The sequence below is a fragment of the Thermobia domestica genome, chromosome 18, assembly GCF_964235325.1.
Source record: "Thermobia domestica chromosome 18, izTheDome1.hap1.1, whole genome shotgun sequence".
Classification (NCBI taxonomy): Eukaryota; Metazoa; Arthropoda; class Insecta; order Zygentoma; family Lepismatidae; genus Thermobia; species Thermobia domestica.
Genome location: NC_137471.1, coordinates 62,878,505 through 62,888,411, shown reverse-complemented (window position 1 = coordinate 62,888,411; position 9,907 = coordinate 62,878,505). Strand labels below are relative to the sequence as shown.

Below are 9,907 nucleotides of genomic sequence, written 5' to 3'. Positions count from 1 at the left end.
TTTATTTGACTTCTCTCCTTTTCTGTCAACCCATTCTTCTCTTCGCCGATCGTTTTGACTTCCATTTCTGTACCTTGTCCTCTTTCCTCGGAACTTATCTCTTCGCTTGTGATCATGTTCACCATCGCTGCCTTCTAGGGTTAGCCTCGCAGCATTATCAGAAGTAGGTTCTTTGCTTCCATTTGCTTCAAGGATGTGAAAAACAGGAACAGAATCAAAGCACTGTGAGTCACTGTTTGTTTGTGAATTATCACGTGAGTCACTGTTTGTCTGTGAACTATCAGAAATAAGTTCTTTATTTAAATTTGCTTCAAGGATTTGCAAAACAGGAACAGAATCAAAGCACTGTGAATCACTATTTGTTTGTGAACTATCATGTGAGTCACTGTTTGTTTGTGTACTATCGCTGGACGGAATATTGAGACAAATTCTGGAGTCATGTTGATTGTCTTGGGAACAACCACTGTTCTCCGCATTTTCGTTGTTTTGATCCATTGCACTCTGCTCCGTATGTTCATTAACTTTAGTTTCAATAACTTTTACGGAAGTTTGTACTTCGGTGAATTTGCTCCATTCTGCCATCACTATGATCAATCCATTGTGACAAATCTTGTGGTAATTGTTGATTTGTCTGCTCAATCTGTTGTGTCAACTGTTGATTTGTCTGGTCAATTCGTTGTATTAACCGCTGATTTGTCTGCTCAATCCGGGTATCTCATTTAATATCCGATTGCTCTATCTGTTGCTTAGTTTGTCCTATCTGCTGATTCAGCTGATTCATTTGCTCATTCTGCCGATCCATTTGCTCAATATGCCGATTCATTTGCTCACTAAGGTGTCTGATAAGGTCAGTTAAGTCTGAGAATGTATTCATTTCTATATTGCCACTTACTTCAGGTGTATTTTACTCCCATTAACACTCATTTTAATGTTTCTGTAAATTTTTCTTCCACTCCTTAACAAGGATATAACCTGTTGATGGATTTGATAAAACTGCTACGTAATCTTAAAATCAATCTAAAGTTAGTTATTTAGGAGATTGTTTACTTATCTTCTCACAAATATTCAGAAATCCTGAGGCGGAAATCACCAATCTATATGTAACGCAATCCGTGGCTGAAGAAACCAATTTGTAACTTGACTTATTTTTGTATATTTTATACGACCTGCTCGAGAGAGTAATCCTCCAGGAAGTACGTTTTTTCGCGCGCTACTCTAGCCAGCTATTTTACGCGCTATCCTAGCTAGTTGTTTTAAGTTGGTCTCAAAATTTATATCATTGAGTACAAGGGGAACAAAACGAGCCCTATATCATAAAGTACAAGGGGAACGAAAAGAGCCCTGCGGGGCTTCTAACCCGTTCCTACTACTACTACTTATCTGCACAAAAGTAAGTAAATCACTTTTTTGAGTATTATTTTAATTTAAAAAGTGTTATAAAATGTAAAAAAAAACTTTCCTCGGGCCGGGTTTGAACTCAAGCCAAAAGAGAATTTCGTTACTAGCATATAGCGAAGACCGACAGCAGAAATTGTTTGATTTCTGCTATTTGAATGCAATGTGCCAAGAAATGGATAACGTCAACCAATCAGAACTGAGTTTTTCGTTCCTACTTCCGGGAGCATTACTCTCCTGAGCTAGTCCTATATTTTATAGCGTTACACTAGCCCACAGATCGAGTATGTCTATAATCTAGTCTACTAATTTATCAAAATTCACTTAAACACACCACCTTGATATTACCTTTTATTATAATGTGTAATGAAGTCAGCATTTACATCTTTTAAATAACATGCATGTAGCTTATACAAGATGGATCCTTTGTTATATAACTCTCCTTGCTATGACGACCAATAACACATATCATCCAATTACTATGCCAACAGCACATCAATAATAATATCAGAAAAGAAAATTAATTCTAGTTCTTTTTTATATTTTCGTCTTCTTCTCGCTAGCTTGCACATATTTTAATAGCAATATTGCCCGTAACTGCAAGTAAAAATGTTAAAAAATACAAGTGATGATATTAAAAATTATACAATATCTTTATAAACATAGGATATAATTATTAACAAGTTAAAATTTGACATAGATGTTGATAAAGATTATTTAAAAGACATACTAAAATCCCACAACTTCTTCGTTCGCCATATTGGAAAATGTACAAATGTCCGAAGTAATTGAAAGATACTATTTTGTTAAGTGCAATATAAAATCTGGACCGGGCTAAATATTTGAGAAACTGTAAATGCAGTCGATCCGAAGCCAATTGGGATCAATGATGGTGCAAGGGGAAAACATTATGATGTGTTTAAGGTTGTCCTCTGCCATCTTGGAATCAACTTGTTTATTTTAAATGGCAACATGGTCGTGTGACATATTAAACAACATCCTCGTTCCAAGAGAAACCCAATGGTAAGGTTATTTTTTCCAAAACCTACAACTAGTTTGAAGTTGTGAATAGATTTAGGATATGTTATAATGTGAAATGCTGTGCGAAGTTGTGAAATGTGAACTGGGATCAAATCGAGGACCACATGCACCAGAGGTGTGACACTTTTTCATACAGACACCAAATGTATAGCCTTACTTCTCATTCTTTTATCACTGATTGAAATTTTATATTACCTCCTGGTTTTGGAATGGAAATAAAGAGAGCAATGCTCTTGTCATTTCAGACTATATACGGCTACGTTTGATTCTTACTGCACGAATGTTTAAAGGCAATGTTCAAATATAATCTCTCCATTTGTTTACGTACCCAAATATAAGGTTAACTATTTATCTACGAATGTGTCTTATATGAGTATGATGGTTCCAAAGTCTGAAATTTCAAAGTCAATTTAGCAGCGTGACTGCGGAACGTAAAGAAGATAAGAAAATTGTGTTTTGCCTGTGATATTGTTTGGTGTGTAACTATCAATAAATGTACTTCTACAAATGTTCCACAAGTCAGGAGTTGCGCAAAGAGCTAGGATAGATGTATGCTAGGAGTAAGTACAAGGACTGGGCTTAGCTAGGTAACTAGACGTAAGATGGATGAGAACTGTTTTATATTTGGTTGCAAGAGAGATAAAACGACTCAAGGAATAATTTTTCAGACGTTATGTGGATAACGACAGCAGCTGATCAAGATTCGTGGTGGAAAACAGGAAAGCCTTTATACAGCAGTGTATTAAAATGACTGTGTACATTGAGGTAAATCTGTTATCCGGACAGCGGTATATTATACAAATATACGGAATCTTTATATTTGCTACGAAAATTTGTACAGAGCATACGCTATCCATATGCTACATACTTTTCCCGCTTAGATGTAGGGAGATGTTATGTCATGCTTAGATGTTATATCATGTCGTTTCAGCATGTATGACATCTAACAGTCTTCCGTATATTACATACATATACGTATGTTACATAGTCAGATATATGTTTCATACGTCCATCTGTATGTCAGATCCTGATCGCCTATATACAATTCTTTTGTTCGTACCGAAAGAATATTTATTCGAAACACTTATGCGGAAAGTACGTACAAAACATATTTTTTACAGTTAAACGCTTGTTGAACGTCAAGTCCAAAAAACTACAGGATTTTCACATGAACCTGTTTTTACGTACGCCACATACATTTTTGTTTCTCAGTGCATGATTTCAGTCGAAATGCAACGAAATGAAACTTAATTTTATATTATAAAGATATTTTAAATAGTAAGAATAGAAATTGTTCTATTCTTTCATTCATTTATTTTCGTTCCTGCTTAAATTTTGGGTTTCGCAAAAAGCACAGAGATTTTTCGTTTACCAAAACATTAGTTCAGCCAACTTCACATATACGCCAAACATAAATATGCCCAGTATGCTCTTATTTATTGAGAACCGATTCTGAAACCATGTGGAATTCAAAGCACTAAATATGTACTAAATCCTGACATTGGAAAATTCCATTTTTTTCAAATGGTGGGGCCAACTTCACATATACCCCAAACTTAAATTTGCTGCTTATTTCCTTACTGAGCACTAATTCCGTTACTATATAGGATTAAAAGCACTGGTTACGCACCAAATCATGACATAGAAAAAAACTTCATTTTTCCCGAAGTCGCATATGCCCTAACCTTAAATTTGTTCTTTATTAAGTAATTTAATTTGCACTAATTCTAGGACAATGTGGAACGAAGAGCACTAATTAGACATTAGTTCAGTTCAGTTTTTCGATTACATTTAGAAATTGTGAGGTTCGCCCAACGATTTTATTAATCCATATATCTCTAGAATAATTTATGGGCCGTGCTGGATCAGTGTTTGAGCATTCACCTCTGGTGCATGGGGTCCTTGGTTCGATCCCAGCTTGCGCCAAGTGAGTTTTGTGGTGGACAAATAACGTAGGTTTCTTTTCGGGATCTCCCGTTTCCTCTCACGTCCTTCATTCCACTAATTCAATTCATTTATCATCATCACCGTCTCCTTTAGCCTAATTGGCATAAGTGTGGGACGTAAAACTGACAAGATTTCATTTTCATTTTAGAATAATTTGAGCATTAATTTATGTACATGAGCACTAATTAAGCCCTAAATCATTATCTTATGCTTCTAAGACGTTTTTCCTAGTTAGCTGGGGTCCATTTTTTCAGATCGGTGTTCTCCACCTGTTTCTACTTTGCGTCATATTCGCTGTGACACTACACTGCAGCATATCGTTTTTAACACAATCTCTCAACTTCTTCTTTGGCTGGCCTCGGCCTCGTTTCCCACTCTAACTAAAACTCTATGGTCTATGGAACTCAGAGGTCCAATGCCGCGTTCACAAAAGCTCTCCACTGACTTCTATCCTTAACCAATTGGACCCAGTTTCTACTTTGTATTTCTATCTCTGCGTTTCCCCACTCACTTCTATAGTAATATCTACACCGTGAGCTTCGTATTCCAAAGGCATTCTTCTTACATATCCAGAGTATCTCAGTCTACTTTCTTGCAGTTTTTCTATTAGGCATATTCGGTTTAGTCTCATCTTTACTATTCTCAAGATTATTTCCATTCTTAATTTTGTCCTTCTCCGTCATTCTCCATATCCACCACAGCATCTTCATCACCCACAACATACAACTTCTGCTCCTCTCTCTTCTTCATCGTTCAACATTCCGCTCCGTGTAATAAGGCAAGTGTCATTACTGCCTTGTAAACTCTTCCTCTAATACATGTCACACAACAATTATGCCGCTTCTCTCAACTTTACCCAATCGTTGCTAATTCTGCTGTTTAGATCTGCTTCTATTCCTGCATTTTCCTGCAAAATTGATCCCAAGTACTTTAATTTCTTCGTCATTACCACCTCTTTTCGTCCAGTTGTATTCAGGTATTCTCGATTACATTTTCCTTAAAAAGGACCAAAGGACCATGTAAATATTTTGTTTCGGTTTTAACTAATTTTAAACCCTTTCCTCTCCAATGACCCTCTCCAGGTATCTAGTTCCTCTTGCAGAGCTGCCTTGGCCTCACTCACCAGCAGATGTCATCCGCAAGTAGCACATTCCATGGTGCTAACTCCTGGATATCCTTTGGAAGTTCGTCCACCACAATTGCGAAAAGTTATAGGCTAAGACTAGATCCCTGCTGAAGTCCCATTTTAACCGCGAATTGTTTTATTATTTCACAGGCGCTTTTCACTTCTGTCCTAAATCCATTATACAGAAATGAATATTGTAGTATTTCTGTAATGTGGTTGGGTCAACTTTACGTGGCTGGAAAAATATCATACATTGAGTGCAAATAAAAAAAAATAGTAAAAATACCGGTATGTATAGCTCAGAACTTAAACACTAAACGTATCAAGGAAAGATAGCGCAACTATCTTTGCGTATATCATCTTCCAACCTACAAACAAACAAATGACTTGACTGCTACTCGACAACAAAAGGTTTTATAATTTGGACAAAGTTCGAAGAAAATATAGTACCAAATAGCTACAAACAGTGTTCCTTTCAGGAAATATGCTCGGGGGGCACATACTATTTTCACACGGTACCAGTAGCGTAGCGTGATATTCCGAAAGGGGGATGCCAAAGTTAGTCATTTGTGCGATATAGTACTACTGCAAGCAGCAATACATAGCTATTCCGAATAGAAATATAGGGTTATACAAAATTTAGGAGGAAGCCCCCCCTAATTGGAGGTCTAGTGGGGCATAGAGAAGCGAATGCGTGGATTACGTTAGAATTTAAAAACCAATTGTCTCAGCTCCTTCTTGCTACTACCGTTGTGACGAGAAAACTAGGCCCCACTTTTGTATGAACATTGTTTCCAGTATCGTTCCCTTCATTTCTTTCTCGTGGGCGGCTTTTTTCTCCACATACCACACGTCAATCTCGTTCTTTCAATATATATATATATATATATATATATATATATATATATATATATATATATATCGCCCCTAGAAATTTGTCATCTTGGGTCCGGAACTCAAACGCCCGTTCGTGAATATGGGCCTGATTGTATATATCACTTGAAGATGGAAATACAAAGCACTTAAACCAACTCTGGGAGCCTGTTTCTGTATCCAGATACTGAAGTCAAGGGCGCAAATCTGTCTTCAACGTTCGTGGGATGGGTAAGACTGTTCCCATAATCCTTTCCTTTTTTAACGATGTTCAAAATATTTATGAAGTTGAAAATAATGCTGTGGAGGATTAGGGAAGCAGAGTTGTCTATAACATCGGCAGGAGGGTACATTTTAAGGCTTATTGTGGGGGGAGGGGAGAAGAGACTCATGTTACAGTAGATGAATCAGATTTCTGAGGTAAACCTGTTGTACTCGTATATTATATACCAAATGATGTAGATGAAATAGTGGTACATATCATTATTACAACTCAGTGCCGTGAGCACATTCTGAAATTTGAATATTTGCATAATAATAATAATTGACATGTTTCTACTTACGCATCCACAATGATCCACATTAAAATTTTAGGACATTTGTTTTATAATAATACAAATAATGACTTCCCCAAAACTATGAAAGAAAATCAATCAGGCCTATATTTGGCGCAACAATACTCTTATCTGAGCAAAATTATGATTACCACAATAGCATTATAGGAATTGTTACATGAATTAAACAAATAGTTGAAAATAGACTACTAATAATTAATAACAATGAAATATTAAAGAATACGATTCTTTTTTAAAAATGAAACAAGTCAAAGGACATCAGTTTCGTTTGTGGCAGTCGGATAGAAATCATCATCACAATCTCAAATCGAATTATTGGGGGGTGGTGGACAAGATTGTAGGGAACATGTTCCCCTTATGTCCCCGAGATTTGTGCCAGTGACTGAAGGGCCCTAGCACAATCTTTGCGAGTGACGGGGAGTGGTGGCTCTCTTGTCCTACCAGATCGGTGATCGTAATTCTACAGAATGCTTTATATTTATGCCTGTGTCTTTGAGCTCCTTTATGATGAAGATTACAATTACGATGCATTTAGTTGTGATTAAGGCATAACTATTTTAATACTATTATTTACATAACCGGCATGCTTCAAAAATGCGTTGAACTAACCATTTCCGTTTTGTTCTATTTCCTTTATATTAGAACTCGTACGTTCCGTTCAGAAACTATAGCTTAGTTCAAAATATATACAGTTGGAAATACTTGAATATGCCAGCGTATATCTAAAGCAAATGTAGGGTTGCAAGGGATGAGGAGGAGTGAGAAGGGAAGTATTGCGCATGTGCATTCAACAGAAAGCAGACGAAAACCCCGATACTTTCAGTAGATCTGGAAGCCCGAGGAAAATAGCATACGACAGGAGGAAAGACAGAAAATGTGCATCTGAACGACGCGCATGCGTAGGTTCCTCTTGTCAAAGTAAGTCGAGAGAGCGCGCCAGAAGATTGCAGTGGAAATAATTGTGATAATTACAAGCAAACAATTTATATATAATGAAATACGTACTTTTTCTTATTAACAGGGGATGCCGGGCATACCGGCGTTCTCTTACGCTACGCCGCTGCACGGTACTGCTCTGTTTATCATTATATTATGGACGTATTATTTTGGTCTTTACTGGGGGGCACTCTCAGAGCTCCGGGGGGGCAGTGTCCCCCAAAAACAGGTCTGGAAGAACTACTCGCTACAAAAGTAATTTTCTCAACGCAATCTTTAATGAAGTAAAAAGATGACACTCATTACAGAAAGAAATAAACTACTAATATTTGATATTATATATATATAGATATAGATAGATAGATAGTCTGAAGGTCATAAGAAATGAATTTCTGGTTCAAATTTTCCAGTATGAATTCCAGTATCGCTTTAAGTTCTAGTACAAACATGTAGTTGCTCAGAACATGAAACATCTTATAATGTAAGTTTTCAATAGTGAAACAACAAACAACACACTTTTGTTGGAATATTTTCTATGGTAAATCGCTTCCATAGTTCTTGGTTTAATGCCTATTGTTGGTCGAGGACGGTCACTAAGCAAAGGTGTCACTTCAGGTGTATTTGATTGCGGTCTTACTGCAGGAAATCTTAAATATTTGCTTCTGGTTGCGAAGACCAACCCCGTTCCAGTGTCACAGGAGAGGAAAAATCGTTGGTGCCATCATCAAAAGCCAGAAAACCACATTCAACTTGGCCACCAGATTTTTTGTGCGAGGATTCGGCGTAGATTTGTTTTAAGTTTCTCTAGGAAACTCTTGATACATACCAATGTCAAAATAACGGAGAATATTATATCGATGTAGTCCGTGAGCCAGTTCTATCAGTCCTGAATAAAGAACTACTACCATATACCGTTACGTTACAGTTCTACAAATGAGGCTTAAAATAATAGGAAGATAAGAAAAAGTGTAACTTACCATACTAAGATGGTGTTGGGCAATCTCTGGCCCTCAGAATATCTTTGATGCGATATGAAATGGAGTTATAGAGGCCATGAATGGTAGCCAGTGGAATATTACACCATTCTGCGTATAGTGCGTCACTCAGTTGGGTAAGAGAGTTGAAGACGGAAATCTGCCTCAGATTCTTATCTCCAAAACGGATCACAGATGTGCAACTATATTCAGGTTCGAAGATAGTGCTGGGCAGGGGAAGTGATTAACTTCATCCCACAGTGTTCCTCAAACCACGCTGTAACAGCTCCAGTTGTGTCAATGGGCACATTCATCATCCTGGAATATGGTATCGGTGTCCGGATATAACATATGGACTCCTAAAGTAGCTACATAACCACGTAAAGTGACAAGACTGATAGGTATTACCACAGGACCCAATGTAAATTAGGATATTGCATCGGACAGCATCATACAGGCGGCGTAATGTTTCATAGTTGTTCGGAGACACTGCAGATCATAGGTTTCTCTGCGCATATGGGACATGCTGCTTGAGTTTGTTCTTTCGTCACTTGAACCCCAGTCGTATGACGGTTCTGAGTGACAATCTACTTTAAAGCTTGGTGGCCACAGTTACTAAGGGTTTTCTTCCGACCACAATTCATCTCCAACGATGTGGTTTTGTCCTGTGTCTTGTCGGCTATTATCACCTCAGATTCAGTTCCTCACAACACACATCACTTTCAGCACGCTCACACCACACAACCGTACATTAACCATTTCCTCTCTTTGGAAATCAGTTTGCCAATTTCGCATTATCAACGTTTAGTCAATTCACTGCACAGTGTAGTTCCACACTGAGAAAAAAATAAGCGGTAACCAAGTGGAGGTTAATGGACAATTTGGCTGCTAGAACCAGTTAATAATTTGCAACAATCCTTCTGAGACAAAAAGGTTAATTTTACGTCACCGGTAATCAATCGAAAAAGCTTACTGAAAAATGCGCAGAAACAATCTAGTGTTTGTTTGTTATTTACCTATAAAGTAGGTTAGAAGAAGGT

At 37.3% G+C, this 9,907-nt stretch overlaps 1 protein-coding gene across 1 annotated transcript in view; it reads right to left on the bottom strand.

Annotated features, from left to right (window-relative positions):
- The window catches only part of LOC145675799 (dipeptidase 1-like), a 993,427-nt gene that overhangs the window by 910,418 nt on the left and 73,102 nt on the right, over positions 1–9,907 (bottom strand). The gene's annotated exons all lie outside the window — the stretch shown is intronic.